Source organism: Manduca sexta, chromosome 25, assembly GCF_014839805.1.
Source record: "Manduca sexta isolate Smith_Timp_Sample1 chromosome 25, JHU_Msex_v1.0, whole genome shotgun sequence".
NCBI classification, from domain to species: Eukaryota; Metazoa; Arthropoda; class Insecta; order Lepidoptera; family Sphingidae; genus Manduca; species Manduca sexta.
This window is the reverse complement of record NC_051139.1, coordinates 2,688,332-2,705,708: the sequence shown is the minus strand read 5'-3', so window position 1 is coordinate 2,705,708 and position 17,377 is coordinate 2,688,332. Positions and strand designations below refer to the sequence as shown.

The 17,377-nt window shown below is 34.5% G+C and overlaps 1 protein-coding gene and 1 long non-coding RNA gene across 2 annotated transcripts in view; one reads left to right on the top strand and one right to left on the bottom strand.

The window, feature by feature from the left end:
• The window catches only part of LOC119190594, a 95,222-nt gene that overhangs the window by 25,775 nt on the left and 52,070 nt on the right, over window positions 1-17,377 (bottom strand). The gene's annotated exons all lie outside the window — the stretch shown is intronic.
• LOC119190595 overlaps window positions 4,783-17,377 on the top strand; it is a 16,146-nt gene continuing 3,551 nt past the window's right edge. Inside the window, exon 1 of the long non-coding RNA XR_005113015.1 lies at window positions 4,783-4,875. This is a non-coding gene — a long non-coding RNA (uncharacterized LOC119190595). The remainder of the gene's footprint in view (window positions 4,876-17,377) is intronic.

Below are 17,377 nucleotides of genomic sequence, written 5' to 3'. Positions count from 1 at the left end.
ATGTAGGTATTCCGCAATTTTTCTAGGTGCATTGTAGCGTATTTTTAGATCAGTCACATTGAAGACAAACAGACAAAATATCGTTCTCTCAAATACGCCTCACTAACGTAAACACAAACAAGTTTTCAGAAATAAATCCACATAAATCAGATTATTTGCACATGTTGTGTTGCCAAATGAACGCAAGATACAAATATTTATAGTATTTTACTCACAACAGTAATGTTATGGACAATGAATGACGATACAGTCAAAGGAAGATTACAGTGGGTAATGGAAATTTATCTAAAAATAAAGTTGAATCGATAGAGCATAAGAAATATGAAATGACTGATATGAACCATTGGTTTTAACATGAGAATGTACAATAGCTTTATTATGGCATAAGAAGTTCTCAAATATCGAAGCTAGAAATAAATTCTGCGACACCGGTTTCATTATTGATTTCTTGCAAATGATATTTTAAATCATCATTATGATTTATGGATGGACATGATGCAAAGAATATTTGCAAATTTCATTCTTCTAAAACCAGAGAAATGATCGTCGTACAAATATCCTGACAGTGCGTAGTAACCTCGGACTCGTAACGGTGGCGCCCCATTAAACATAGTAAATGAGTGTTTCTTGATTACTGTATTACCCTACAGCAATTCCTATTTTGCTAAACTATCAAAGTTTTTGGACAAAATATAAAGGTTTCATATCATTTATCATCACTGGCATCAAACGTGATCTTTATTTTTTCATCGACCAACTAGTTATATACTTACCCCTTATTCATAAACATTATTTATCTAAGGACGGAATATTGTTGCGACCAAAAAATCTGTTTCTGGGGTTATTTCATAGATTTTAAAAGTTTTTGGTTTGTAGGAAAGAAGTGCCCTAAAGAGAATTTCAATACTACGGAAAAGTGCCTTTTGGAAGTGCCATTTCATCAGGCACAATCAAAATGTCATTAATAGGTATTTTCTTTAAATCATAAAAGGGAGAAGCTTGGATTTTTGTGCTGTACTTTCTTCTGATCAGTGATTTACCATTTTGCTTGTTCTTTTCGGAATAAAACCTCAACAATAGTGTGTTCTATACTCCACACAACAAGTTCAAGTATAGCCACTTGGCAGGTGCAGTTGGCAGCAGGTGACGACCGGCGTTGCGCCACATACCCGCTGCCTACCACGTAACACCGGAATTCACTTCTACATCATCAGTTGGCAATACCTTAGTCCGCACGGAAACATGTAGCCTGGTCTCTCGTATTCTGGAAGCTGTCTAGATCTCCTTTTGTCTTCATGTAGGATTGGGAAGGTGTTTTGTATATGGTTAGAGAGCATCAGAGGCGAAGGATGAAGATTTCCAAAAGTGAACAGTACATGACTTACAGGTACTAGTAATATGCAGAAATGCGGACTAGAAATCGTTCTGATAACTAGATTTTACATAAATTACGTAAGGGAAGCCGGCAAGAATCGGGTGATATGGACCCTTTGCCACTGGAGAGCATATTCGCCAATGTAAAGGCATTATGATTCAACTCTTGTCTTTGTCTGAGTATACGGACCCTGTGTGATGTCATGCAATTCATTGTAATTAGATTACTTTGTAATTCAGACATTGTAATAAAAAAATATGGTGTTGTTACCGTAACACGCTTCCTACAGACCAGCTACTTAGTCGTTTCCTTAATCAGTTGAATAGACATAAATATACTCAACATGAAATATGCACGTAAACCAAAGATTCTCTAGTTGGGAAACTGCCAAAACTTCTTTAAGTGGATTTGTAGTACGCTGCTCGAATCTTCGATTTACTAACTACATAAATTACTCCGTAACATCCGACTTGCATTTACAAGCTAAATTTCTTCGAACTCATTTGTAATCTGTTTATTATTATAATTTATTAATTTGCTGCTAATGCTTTATTTTTTCTATTGAACCGCTTGGTCGTCTAAACCAGTAGTTGTTTAAAACATTGCTCATTGGACAACTCTGATTAGGCTGCGCTCATTCCGAGCATTAAACATTTTTGTCTGTTTAAATTCCAATTTCATTGATAGTTGTACGAAATAAACTCACAGCATATTATACACTCGTAGTTCCTCCTTAATTCTAAGTCTCTTTTTAAATCTTTACTTCATAGACGTAGTCTTTGACTATCAAATAAGTATCGTGATCTTCAACAAGTCTCGCTTCAGCGATGATGAATTTGTCAGATGGTCTTTAAAATAATATAGTGGAATATAAATAGATCAGCGACGCCGTGCCACGACAATGAATGAGCAGTATTAATAACACGTGTTGGATCCATGATTCTAAGTCCGTAGTAAATTTGGAATTTCCCGCTATAGATATCCTTAGCTGCTGTTTTTTAATCATGTAGACAATTAAATTACTTTTATTTCAGTTTCTTTGTAGAAAAAAGAGAATAAATCAACTATTGGCATGCGTTATATCAGCAGTTGCCGTTAATAGCATTGGAACTTAGGAGTTCAGTATGCGCTATCGAAGTTTAAGCAGTAAGAAATCCTTAAATCTCAATACTATAAATAAAACAAAAATCAATGCTTTGAAAGAACCATAAGAGCTTAATCCTAAATGCTATTTCTGTTAAATCTACGTTCCACGCCTGAGAAGTAGAATCATCTACTCAAAATGATCTGGTTTAAATATATTAAATTATTAATAAGCGACATCACTTGTCACAAACCACGCGGGTTCAAAATACTCATATGTTTTTAGATTTTATTTCCTACGATCACAGCGAAACTTTCACGATTTGACGTCAACGGAAAGAATTTATGTAATCACTATAGTAGTCCCGGATTATACCAAACCGTTGATGACATGATCTCATACAAATAAATCTAGACTATCTATAATGGATAAACGAGAGACAAGAAAACCTGAACTAGTGCTTAACAAAATCTTTTATCAAAATTTTAGTCTTAGACTCAAAATTAAAAAATGGCTACCCGTTAAATAAAACAGTAAATATAATCATGGACTTTATGATTTTCTGAATGACAAAGGTAACATCAAAAGACGAAACTTAAAGAATTTAAACACTAATACAAACTGAAGTGAAAGACGCTGCGAACAAAAACGAAATAAAACGATCGACACACAAACATAAACAGTGATAGTGTATAGTGATTTGTAAATAGTGTTTGTGAAATAACTATAATCAGTATTATATTTAGTGTAAGACACAAACATGGAACACTGCACACAAGACATCATGACACGAGAAGCCATAGGTCAGTGTTACAACTAAATTACACAAATCAATAAACGAATACACAGTTAAGCTAGATTAACAGAAATCTTATATCTTCAACTGAATATTGCCTTTTCCAAATATCTAGTTTCGTGTATATTTGAAATGAAAATTGCGTTTAAAAACAAGCCATGAAATTTATTATTTGCTTCTAATTCCTTAGAAGTCCCAAGGCCAAGAGATTCATGCATTTCAATTAGTTCCGTACTTTTGGGATCATTTACTACATTTTCAGGATATAAACAAAAGCTAATTAACGAATCTAAGTATATTTATTCATTATTCCTAAATAAATTGCGAAATCTGAAAACTAGCTTAAACTGTGTATTTGTTGATAAGGTAATTGTAAATTCGAAATTTTATAAACATACTTAATCAAAAAGTTTTTCGAGTTTCCGATTACTGTATCCTAGATGTTGTTGCATTTACTGGTTTTAATTGGTTAATTGGCTACTGTACTTGAATATAACTCAACAGGTCTTTTGATGACGCTGACCGTCATATTAGGAGACACTCAAACACTTTCTATGACAGTCATTACAGTACTAACGGATAGGAACAAATCATCATTTTATTCTTTATAATACATTTACAATTACATTAAAATCCTCACTTCTTTTTCGCTTCTAATTTTTTCCTTCTCTTCGTCTAACTTCAGTACTAATACAATAGCAATTCCTTCATACCTTATATTCCCCGTTCTCACTTAACTATTTTACAAATAATATGTGCACGTTATTATGTAACAGTAATGTATTCACTATTATTAAAAGACCTTGTGTACACTTTCTTGCCACATACTAATTTTGTATTTAGTCTCTGCTACAAGTGTGGCTACAAGCATATTACACACAAAATAATACAAATATCATGATTCTTCTTTGTTACGTGTGCAATATCTTTCACAACTAATAAACATTCGACTTCATTTGTCTTCGCTGAAAATTTATTCACTTTAACTATTGTCTTGCTTGAGTATATTTGTATACAATGGATTTATTTCAGCAAACATATCTGTCATTACATTAAGAATATGATTCTAGATTGTTTACTAACTTAACTTTGTAAATGAATTGACTGAGAGGCTCGATAATTTCAATAAATCCATTCTATGTGTGTACACTTAACTTACCAGCATAGTTGAGAGTATCATTTTGTGCTAATATGTTCCTCATCATACAACAATTTACCCTTTCGTGAAAGCCATCGAGCTTTGATTTATTTTTTGGTAGAATATTTAGAAATGGAATATTGGTTACATTTGTGATTGTATTTTAAAAATCATATCTTGTCGTTTTTTTTTCTTTTTCCTAAATTTTGAAATTCGAATGTATTCTCTAAATTCTAACCGACCATAATTTTCAAAACTTTACTTTACGAATTATCTTTTAATTTTTATCTGATATTAAATCAAGGCTCGATATTACTAATGATCTAGTGAGAATCAATTATCGGTGTAGTGAGAGTGCGTGTGTTGGGCAGAGTTTGGCGAGTGGTTGTCGCGGGTCGCGGTGCCCGCTCTAGTGGGCCGGCGCAGGCGCCTCAGCGAGCGGCGGGCCAGGGCGCTCACGCTTCAGATCATCATGGATGTAAGTATATTTTTGTGTTTAAGTTCTTTTTAGTGAAATGTTTTTTTATGCGTTACATTTTTTTCTCTAAAACTGGTTTCGTTTATGTTGGTACTTGTACATTGTTGTGTACTGCGAGTTAATGTGTACTCGTAATTTATATTTACTTCTGTGTCCGTATTTTCAGTCATCCTTTTTCTGAAACCGAAATTTTATGCACTGTTTTTTTTTTCTAAATACTTAAGGTATTTCTGTACGTCGAGTAATTTGTTACATATTGGTACCTCGTACTTGTGTTTGGAGTTTGGACCCAATACTTTAACTTCGCTACATTCGGATTAAAAATAGTGGCAATAAAAAAAAAGGAAATAATATAACAAAAAATACTATATATGTAGTACATTCTATGTACTTCTAATGTAAATAATTATTTACACTCACTATTGCTAATAACGATGTTAAATTATACAGCGTGCTTTAATTTAAAAAGGATTGTTTGAAAATGACCGATGTATTGCAACAGCGCCATCTATGTTTATCTCACAATTTTAGATTGAGTAATCAATTTATTCTAGATATTAACAATTAAGTATTACACTTATCTATGAAAAACACATAATTCTATAAAATTCATAGCCAAGTCACATTTTCATTTCAATGTTATTCTGTGCTACAATGGTTTGTCGGGCGAACAAAATGTTCTCCTCAATTAACGTTATTAATCTTTTAAATGAATAAGCACATGATAGATAACGTGTTAATGTATTCTCTTATTTTGCTTTATTTATAACCCTAGATTGAAACATTTGCCAAATTACAACAATGTTTTATTTATAGACTTACAATTTATAAAATCGAAAACAGCGACATCTGTGAAATCTACCATGAATCAGTTGGTCATAGACTTCGGTTGTTTATTCAATTTGTTGTGGTTTACACTGCCAACAACAGATGGCGCTTTACAGTAAACTTTGCACATTACATTTTTCTCTTTTAAAAAGAGCGATTGTAAATTTCCGAAAGTTATTTCCAGTTAACAAGCATTTCTTTACATATCTTATGTGTGTGTTTTGACTTCGGACACAGCTTCGTTACTGCAATTTAGTTGTTGATATATTTTAGGACGAGAGATTTATTGATGAGCTCGAAATAAATGGGGCTCTTACTGGTAATTTATCCTTATTTCCGAAGATTAATGATAATATTATGAAGTACCTTTTATAATATAATATAAAACACTTCAGTGCCTATGGATTCACAGTTCATAGTGCGGTCTACAAGTTCGTTTTATGCAGGAAAATAATAGCAGCCCTAACGAAAAATAAAATATATGTGTGATAAACTTTACATAGACGATAAAATTCGAATATAAAATTGCAAATTTCTATTTCTTTATCTGAGCGCGTGTCAAAGGCCCGAAATAAAAGAAAATAACCTGTTAAGTTATTCGTTGTCATAAAGTGTATTTAAACTTTATGTTCCAAAAGCATCATTGATGACAGCATTAGAGATCTTTCTAAGGTTAGTTTGTAACCTCTACAATCAATGACGTTTTACAAAATATAAACATCAATATAACATGTAATAAAAACATCTTAGTCTACAATTGCCTAGTTACCGCCATTTTTAATAAACGAACCCAATCGCTTTATTCGATCTATTTAAAAAATGGACCAATCAGAACAAAGATTTTTTTACATGTGTACAAATGAGTAATTTGATTGGTTCTTTCTCGGAATCGGATTGGTGATTGAGATTAGGATCGCTTATTGTGAATGTTATTCTGCCTTAAATGATGCAATGATGAAACTCGCAGTGATCAACAGTCGTGCCGCTTCCTGAAAAAAAGGAACGATTTTATAGTCTCTTTTTGTTTTTTATCTACTATTATTACTCGACATTGGCAAAATCACCGATAAAGGAACGGTGGCAGCCATAATAGAAAAGAAGAAAAAGAAGAACAGTCGCGCCGATTTCGTACCACTGGCGTGTCTATTTGTATCCGATCTATTTTGGCCGACTGTACAATGTTTTGACGGACCGGTTGACTGATGACTGTATAATTTGCCACGGAGTTGCACTGACGGGCCCAAGGCGATGGTGAAAAATTGTGCATAGAAATTTGTTTTTTTATATTTTGTTACCTTGGTTCGAAGACTTGGATCAATGATAATAGTAAATCAATTTCATTAAAGAAAATCATCGAGCTGCGCAGAAAGTGCTGGAAATATATAATAATAGGTGTGGTAGGAATAGGTGGAAGGTGATATAGGCTTTTCATAAGGCCTCATGAATACATAGTGTTTATTCAGAAATGTGCCAAGACATAAAACATGAGTTCAATCTATAATTTCATTCTATAAAAATATGTTCTGAAAATACGACATCTGTTACAAAACGCTTAAAGGAATATTTGCGCTTGTTTTCAAACTTAATATTGATCGTTGGTTATTAGCCCCCACACATTGCCCTAAATGCGTCCCTGTTACAACACCTGAACAATAAGATCGGCTGTATCTAGTGCAGAAGCGCACGTGGGTGTCATTTTATCAATGTTTAAGCGCTCATTTTATTTTCAGTGTGCCGCATTCCTTACAAATTATAATATTATAGAAATAGATTGTTGCGATAGCCTGTTAGTGCGAAATACGGTTTGTAATCCAGCACATTTTGTAAAGTTGAAAGGTTGAGTTAACCTGTGTTAGTGCAAAATACGGTTTGTAATTCCGGACAAACTTTATAGAGTTGAAAGCTCGCTTAAAGTAAACCTGAATAAAATCCATGGAGTTAAAATAAAATCGCTAAGAACTAAGTTAACTTGATAAGGTGGGTGTGCAATGGAAGGTTATGTTCCTAATAAAGCCGATTATAATTAAAAAATCGTAGTAATTGCTCTAACGTAGTGTTAGATTCTCTTTGGTAATTGTGATGACAAAATTTCTTGTACTCGCACAAATACCCATCGAAATCGGACACAGTCACTACGGTAAGTAACACGCGCCATTATTTTTTGAGTGCGGTCCTTAGTTTTGTTGATTTCGGTCGTCGACATTAAAATTATAAAACGCACTCACAGGAAAACCTAACTTAGGTAAATAATCAAGTAAATAATCCATTATTTTTTGAGCTTTGAATTGATATATAAGGATTCGCTTATAATAACAAATCCTTTAAGATATAATAAGAGAGAAATATTGTTCTTTTGTTTGCATTTAATTAAGATTGTATATCTTGAGTTCCTAGGAAACTTAATGATTCCTTGTGAGGCCGTTAAAAAAAAAACAGTTGACCTTACTAGGATTATATAATGATGTAATATGAAATTGTATAAGTTACATAATAAAACAAAGTGTTACTATTTTTTGTCTTTTAATCAATTAATAATTTAATTAACTGTTTATTAGCGATATTGGCCTTCCATGGTCCACCCACTTTACATTTTTGTAGAAAATGTATAGCAATCTCGATAAACATAGCGAAAATCTCATAGTTAATTAGTTTCATTCGACGAGAGGCATGTTGGGGTCAACTCATGTTAGATAAAAACAAATACTTAAATTAGCTTCTTACCGATCTAAAGCACTATAACGTGATTGGAAAAGAGGCTGTGATATTGGGTCGAATTTTTATCGTAAAAAACTTACGCGTATTTATCTTCTTCAGCTCTTGGAAGCTAACTGCCAATCATAGACCTCTTCTAAATATTTTCAGACCAATTATTTAAATTTTATTTATTACTAGATGTTGCCCGCGTCTTTGCCCGCGTGAAAAGCCTTTCCTGCTACAAGAGTCCCTAAAATACGGTACGATGCAACGGCTTGTATTTAAAGATCCCTTTTTTCCCACGGGACATTACCGGGATGTATTAACCACAATTTTATCAACCTTCAATAATTAGTTAATTACCATGTTTACCTTACCATGGCCAAATATAACTTTCCAAGAAAAAAATAACATTAAAAACATGTCGTCTGAACGTCTAGAAAAAACGACGCAGAACGAAACAAAAATAAACAATGTTAGGATAATTAATATAGAGTGTGGTATATTCTCGCGAAAACCTAATATTATAATAAATAGAAAACGCGTTGAACTGCACGGCCCTGAACCAGTTTACTAATAATAAATAACCAGCGGCTGACCGCGGCACATCTGAGCCTCTGTTAAATGTGACGCCATTTACTCGCTACGGGTCTTTGGTTCATTCAGTTTTTTTTCCCCTAATATTTCTCTGCGGGGTTTGCGTGATTCGCGTACGATTAAAGAGACATTGTGTTTCGCAAAGGGGGGGGGGTACCGCTATTTGATACGTAATCGGTCCCCTAGGTTCATTTAGTTTTCCATTTAACGGATTAATTACATAATGATTCAGAATTTGTGGTGTCTTCTTTGTGTAATATTCCGTAACAATCCCAGGGCCTAAGACTATTTCATAAGAGGGTTTAATGAAGCGTAAATAACATTGTTCTGAGGTAAATAAAACATGTCCGACTCGATAACAGATCCGAAATGGAGGCGCGTTTAGGGCGGGACTCACACGCTTTATTGACAAATAAACGTAGTATACACACGATACATTACATATACTGGCTTCTTTTATATATTGTTAAACGGTATATTTATTGATTTAATTACATTTGTGTTAATCCTCGTCCCCAATGATACTGGAGCTTTGTCTGCTCTTGTAAAGGGAGAAGGCATTGCTGTGCATTCGCATTGATTTTTATATTATAAGTTAAAAAATATAAATTAATGAAAGTGTAAAAATAGTAGTGGAATGGATAGACCTAATGTAATACCTTCAGATGAGTGCAATTCATTGTCATCCAGAGTCAGTCAACAGCTGGAGAAGCCAACGAATGGGATCCTGGAATCCCTTAGTATAAAGGCCACAACTTGCACTTCCGCAAGTGATGTTTACCGTGTAAACAATCAAGGCAAGCTGATACTGATTTGTTTACGCAAATGTTAGACATTAAAATTAAACAATTTTTCGGATTTTATCGCGGTTTTTTATATTTTATTTTTCTCCCGACGTTTCATCGAAAAATGAAATATAAAAAACCGCAATAAAATCCGAAAAATTGTTTAATTTCAAGCTGATACTGGTGGTACGTCTTTCATATGTGACAGTCCGCTTGGGTAGGTATCACCGCAGTGTGTGTTTCTGCCGCCAAGGAATAGTATGTGGTGAGTGTTGTGTTCCAGTTCGAAGGACATTGTAGTCAGTGTAACTTCTGGACATAACGAGACTTAATATCTCATATTATAGCGAGCGTAGTGGAATATTAAACAATAATTTGCTATTCAAGGTGTTGGATGGTGTTACTATTGTTTACGGGCGGTCGTATCGCTTACCATCGGGCGAACGGCAAGCTCGTCTCGTCATTCAAAGAAATAAAAAATTAAATTTAAGGACTTCTGCATATTTTAAACCTTCCAGGACTTTACTTTTAATTAAAGTGGAAAAGGCAAACGACTTGCGAATACAGTGCAAGTAGTAACCCTAAGTAAGATATTAGTTGCCGTTAACAGGCGCGTTTCACAACGGCCGCCTTGACTGAACCCCGGCCGGTGCCAAACCGTTCGCCGATAGCCATTAATCACTTGGGGAATTGCGATCACTGCATTGCGAAACACCTTACATTGTTAAATATGGGAACTCGAAATAAGGGTCAACAAAGATACAGAAAGACAGAAATTGCTGGCTCACTATTAAAAGATCCTGTGTAAATAAATTTTCATATTACTACATACATACATACATAACATCACGCATTTTATCCCCGAAGGGGTATGCAGAGGCGCAACTAGGGCACCCACTTTTCGCCAAGTATGTTCCGTCCCATGATGTGATAGGGGGCGAGCCTATTGCCATATCGGGCACAAATTCCAGACTCCGGGCTGATACTGAGCAGAAAAACCCAAATTACTAACAATTTTAAAAGATAAATAGTACGTGATTCCTTCTTTATTTATCTTTTTGGCGATTATTGTTTTTTTTGTATTAAAAAAGACATAGAATTATGTGATATGTATAATTTAATTTATGTAAAAAAAAAATCCTTAGAACCTAATTACGTAAGGCACAACCGGAGGTTGTAAAAAAAAACAAAATTATTTTAATAAATTTAATTAGGAAATAAAAATTACAATTAGAATACGTGTCTATTAGCCAATGTTAGGTCTAAAAGTGCTTCTTACTGATATTACATAAAAAATGAAACGTATGGAATGGAAATATTATATAGCTAAATTGCAGCGTCGGCGCCTCGTGCCCGATGAGTAGGTGACACGTGTGGTCGATGACCGATGAGTTGTGTCCGTCGTTGCTGGGTCGCATCAGGGGATGCGTGATCAGCGATTATAGGGGTGGAAGTATATGTAACAACCTTCTATACAGAGAGCCAGCGAAATGTTTTCTTAATAATGAGGTTAGCAAGCCGCTTGTTTTGTATTCGGCGCAATAAAAACTTATCAGCACAACGCCCCGTGCTTTAATAATTGTACAGCGTGGTAGGTGTGTAGTGGTATCGCTAGACATAAGCAGTCTAACTTATAAACTTGTTTTGGCGTTAAGAGGGGGTGAAAAATTGCTTAATTAGCTGTCAAAAACATTACCGGTTTCCTAGTTTACACCTTATTAAGAAGCAAGATGGCGGGTTTTGACTTACAGCTGATTGAGTAAATTTCTATTTTAACTAAGCATAGCTTTGCGAATTTTTTATAAGTAAGACTGATGTTCAGTCTCAATTACACTATAACGCAATAAACAATGCTTGTTTTGGTGTATTTCAAAAAATACAATAACACTTTAGTATGATAATATGGTACAATTTGCTTTGCGAGATTACACGATATATAGCATCGTAAAATTCAAAACAGGTTAATTAGTTGTTTATGGAGCATACCTACATATTACTATGATTATGTATCAGAAGACTATTGAATTTGGATTATTATCAAATTTAATACAAGAATGTTGCGACCAAAATAATTTAATTGCGGAAAATTAGCGCAAAGCACGCGACAGTAATATAAAATCATATAATTCATACAAATAATCGTACATTTTGGTTAATTTGCGGCGATATATCAATGTCATCGATAAATGTTGCTAATTTATAGCGGCTCGTAAATGTATGAACACGCTGCCATGGTTCAAATTTGCTTCTTCTGGATTTGTGTCCACTGGAGACATTAATTAAAATAACGAATGATGCAGTAACGATATTTTATATTTGGTCTTTTATGTTATAATTTGATATAAATGTTTATACATTTTAGGCCGCTTTTAAACTAACCTTGTTCTGATTTTCAATATTTGTAATAGTCGTTCATCGATTTTGTAAATAACTACATGATGCTAGTATAATTTTATACGGCAAAACATAAATTCTTTATTTACTCTATTATAGAAATTGCATAAAATTTTTATAAAAAATTTAAATGATCCCTGGTACAAAAAAAAATTCTACAATTTTAAATAACATGTTTTTGTCCTTTTTACAAATATGTAGTAATATTTTAACCCAAACGGCCTCATGTCGAAGAACTCTAAAGAAGTATTTTCACCCCCCCGCGCCCGTCCGAGGTTCGGTCCTCCGATCCGTCATTCGTTCCCTAACGTTCCTAAACACCTTCTTTGCAGAGACGCGAGTGTACGCAGTCAAGTCGGTCATCTCATGTTTAAATTTGGCTCGCGCGGTAGACTAACTTATCTCAAGTCCCAACTATGTATAATGGAAAGTTCCGTCTTAAAACGATCGTTTTCCGCGCGCAGCAGCCGCGCTCTACATAAAAATTCGTACCTAAATGCTCGCGCGGCAAATACTACTTATGTCGCCCACGAACATGGCGCGTAATCGATGCGAGGTTTTAAAAGTTTCGAAATATCAGGAAACTCGAACGCACTATCTGTCATACAGTTTCAGAATCCCACGTAATTATAACGCTAGGAAAACGGATCGTCATCCGTTCCGTCCATTTCCACTTGTATCACTCGAATTTCATGACTCATTTATTGCTGAATTAGTCATGTTCATTTTTCTCTGTAGAGTATGATGCGCTCCACGAGAATTTTATGTTATCTGAAATTCTGTCCACATATTAATATTTCGTCGCGCGTCGTGTTTTATTTTGTTACATTTTCATTAGTTTGTTTATAAAAAAGACTAAAACGTCCGTAAAGAAGCAATCAGTGATATTTTTTTATCATATTCAAAATTACAAATTTATAGACTAATGTAAAATTTCTATAGAAATGCCAATAAGATTCAGCATCATCGATGGTGCCACTGGCAGGCAAAGGTTAACACTTTAATAAAACATATGCTTGGAACGTCGTTCCTCCATACCGATCCAATATATAATCAGAATTCAAAGATACCCAGTTCGGAGTTTTTACCGTCGTACATAGTTCGTAGGTCTTAAGGAATTATAGGTCTGAGGTTGAATCAGGGATATCTTACATAGCGGTTGTTTCATATGGTATGTTTCATTCCGCATATCACAATACAGAGATATGACTTCGAACTTCTTGCGGCGACTGGTCATACTACATCATATATAGTGCCTAGCAGTGACGAAGGGTCAATATAACCCGATCCCGATCCTCATCGCATTTATGCAAACTGGTACCTATATTATGTTGTATAGGGTTCCTTTTCGGAAAAAACCTCTTTTGCCCCTGGTGCATAGTATGCGAAAATTCTTTTTTAAACAACTCATTCACCACGCAACGCTATCAACATCACAATCCCACAAACCATTATCAATCACGCTTTCTATGCCATAAGCGTGCTGACACCGGCCATATTAGCAATATATCTCGCGTGTCGAGCGGTCGCCTTGTCGCGTCGCAACGAATATATGGCTTGCATTTGTGAAGGGCCATAATATACGACGATGCGTTGGATTTACGAGTGCATAATTTGTTTGGATGCGACCCAATTTGATGTGATGGTTTCTTGATGGTATACTAGGGAGAACTTTGTCCCTTAGGTATCACGAATACGATTTGAAATTGCAGTTTTGATGTGTCTTGAAGTTTTTTTTGAGTCATAATAAATGGTCTACCTCTTCCAATTTGCAGTCCCATTTAGGTGTGGCAATGCATCCTGATATCTTTTGTATGTTCGTCTGGTTGTGCAGATGTTATATACTGCCGGTAACTCTACAGCATATTTACCTACGTTCTGTTTAACAATATAAGAATAATTAAAGATAGCTAGTATTCAAGACTTAAGATAACTGAACTTCGAGGAATTTTCATTGGAGTCACTACTTTCATAACCAGCCGTGAATACTGTGCTGAAAATCTTTGGACAATATCTTTTGTATCGCTTCGCTAAGATGCGCAGGCGCACGAAAGTCACTTCTAGGCTCTCTTGCAGTACTGTATATATAATATCTAATTGTTTTATCACATAGTTTAAAATTTTGCAATTGCTTACATCAGATCTTATTATTTTTTATTTTAGATCTTATTATGTTTTAGAGCCAGGAAATAAATAAAACCGTGTTGATATAGATGCCAAAGCAATAGCAGTAAAGTAGACAATGAAATTAATTGCTATTTTGGCATCATTATCAATGTTAGCACTCGTTGCAATTACTCTTTCTAAAGAATATTTTATAGCATACACGTCTTAAATCTTTAGATTTATTATAAAGTCTATATTTCAATTGAGATGTTTGTAGCTGCTGTTAATGTCGTCTGTTTATATATTGTTATCAGGTTATTTACTGTCTAATTATGAGATATTGGTACCGCGGCGTACAGGGGTAAATCGTCTTATTATGATATATTGGTATCGGGTTAAATTGATCAATCGTGTTTCCAATAAGTTGTTACATCTTAATACATATTTGATTGAGTCACGCTGTAGACATTTTTGTCTACAATATAAATGGTTTCTCGCATAATAGTATCATCTCACAAAAGACTAAAGTCACCCAACATTTTGCTATTGCGTTTCTCACGATAAGTTAGATCTGCGGAAGTCTTATCATGTCCACTCATACCTCAGTCGCTCATCCTTTCCCCCGTGACCATGAAGGCTATAAAGTCTTTGAAATTTCGGGAGAAAATTATAATATAAAAAATCGCGATACAATCCGGAAAATAGTTTTATTTTAATTTCCACTCTCCTATATTGATTTTCGATTCAGGTTGCATAACGAATACAAGACTAAGTCAGTTATATAGCTCGCATGGTTGAGATAATATTTCATTACATGTGTACGGATCCCAAACTATGTAAATATCTATGTGTGGTTTTCTTAGCTATGCGTATTAAGCTAAACTAATCAGCTCAGTTTTGTTCTGCAATCTCAACAGAGATCAGCCAGGTACGTAGGTGATGGCATGGTGACGGCATTCCGACATGACTGGAGAGGGATCAGGCAGTAGTAAGGGATTCACCGATACCCGAGCACCTGCGACGCCTCCCCGCGCCCCCGTCCACGGGGGTCCGCGGGCTGCTCCAGGGCCGGGGCACTATACTATCCGCGAATTAATTTGATATCAACCGCGAATTAAATTGATATCAACCGCGAATTAAATTGATATCAACCGCGAATTAAAATTATACCGACCGCGAATTAAAATGATATCAACCGCGAATTAAAATAATACCGACCGCGAATTAAAATGATAGCACCCGCGAATTAAAATTATACCGCCCGCGAATTAAAATTATACCGCCCGCGAATTTCATTGTTATCGACCGCGACTTTCAATGATACCGTCCGCATGTTACGGCGAAGTTAACCGTGGATTTCATTACCAACGTCCGCGGATTGCATTTATATCACCCGCGAATGGAGTGATGCATTAACTTTACTCATGCTCTACGGCTCATTTTCAAGCTTGGACCTGTTCCCTTTGTTTCGTTATGCTTTTGTCTTTCTACTTTCTATCAGTGATCCTTTTTTATTGAAAAACGCTAAGGTCTTTGTATCGTATTTCTACTTAATAACCGTTTACAATTACTCAATACTGACCCTTTACACATTATGGCCATTGTTTGTGAAAGATAAATCAATCAATTGTTTGTCATACATAATACATTACCCAAATTCTAGGTACAAAACCTTTGCATCCTCTCATTGTTCCCACGGGTGGTAACTATATTTTAACAATGATTTACTACTTCTCTATTATTTTTAACAATAGGTCTCGTCTCTATTATTCCCATTTTCGAATAATACGTATTCAATATAAAATTTATGGTGAAAGTTGGAAACATGTTGAGTCTTGTCTGTACGGAAACAATACTCGCTCTCCATATAAAAGACCGACTCAAAATCACATGGTATCGTATTCCACTCTGTGCTCTGTTCCAAGCGAGATCTCCAGTTAAGTGTAATAGTGAAGTGTTAAAATAGTGAAACTGTTATAAAAATGAATGTAAGTACCTTTTTATACTTTGACCTAACGTTGTTATAACCAACCAGATGTTTAATTAATTGTTTATTGTATGTGTTGTCCACGAGGTTAACACATTTTAGCTGTCTTCGATCTCTTATTAATTTATCATTGTTATTAACTTGTACATTTATACTTAGCATACCTATACGTATTTATCACATACTACTTACTTAACCGACAACTAAAACATTTTTATTAATTTTTATTACAGTTTCCTGAAAATACTTTCAAGAGTTATTATTACGCTGATGAAAACGATGAACCTAGTGACGAAGAAGGGACGCTCGCAGCCAAAGTCAAAAAGGCGATTATAGCCAATAAAAGATCGAACGAATTTAACAACATCGATGACTTTTTCGAAAAACCAAAGAAGAAAAAGACAAATACGAAAAAGTCATCCAGTGTTGGTCGATCAACGAGTGGTGGCGGCATTTCATACATCAAATCTAATAGCGACGACGGCACACATGCATCACACCTGATTAAAATTGAAATTTACGACGTTAATAAAATAAAAATATTGCAACGATCGAACAGTGGAAACACGCTGAAGTGCGACTTAAATATTACGCAGAAAGTGACTGTGATAAGAACTTGCAAACCGTAAAGGACACCATATACAATATTACTAAACAGTTGGCTAGTAAGGACGATTGTGTGAAATATACAATAGATACAGACAAATGAAAAAGTGTCAGTGTGTAGTGCCAGTGCATAAACTTTTTATAACTTAATAACTTTGAAATGTTCTTCGTGTGAAAGAAATAATTGATTTCATTTAGATATTATGCTTTGTTCTAAGAAACCAATCATTGTATTGTTTGCGATTGCTAGACTTAAATATTTTAATAATTTAGATTGTATTGTAAAACAGTGTTTTAAGTTACTCATCTATTTGCATTTTGAACTCTTTGTGCTAGTGCTAAGTATAATTATTGTAAATACTTATGATTCTTTTTAATATTTGTCAAGTCAAGTCAAGCTTACGATTGTAAAGTAATTGGGAACCGTTAAAACATGTTTGGAACTAATTATATTTTTTGTATTAGTTTATTAGTATAGAATAAAAGAAAAAATAACAAAACATCGTGTC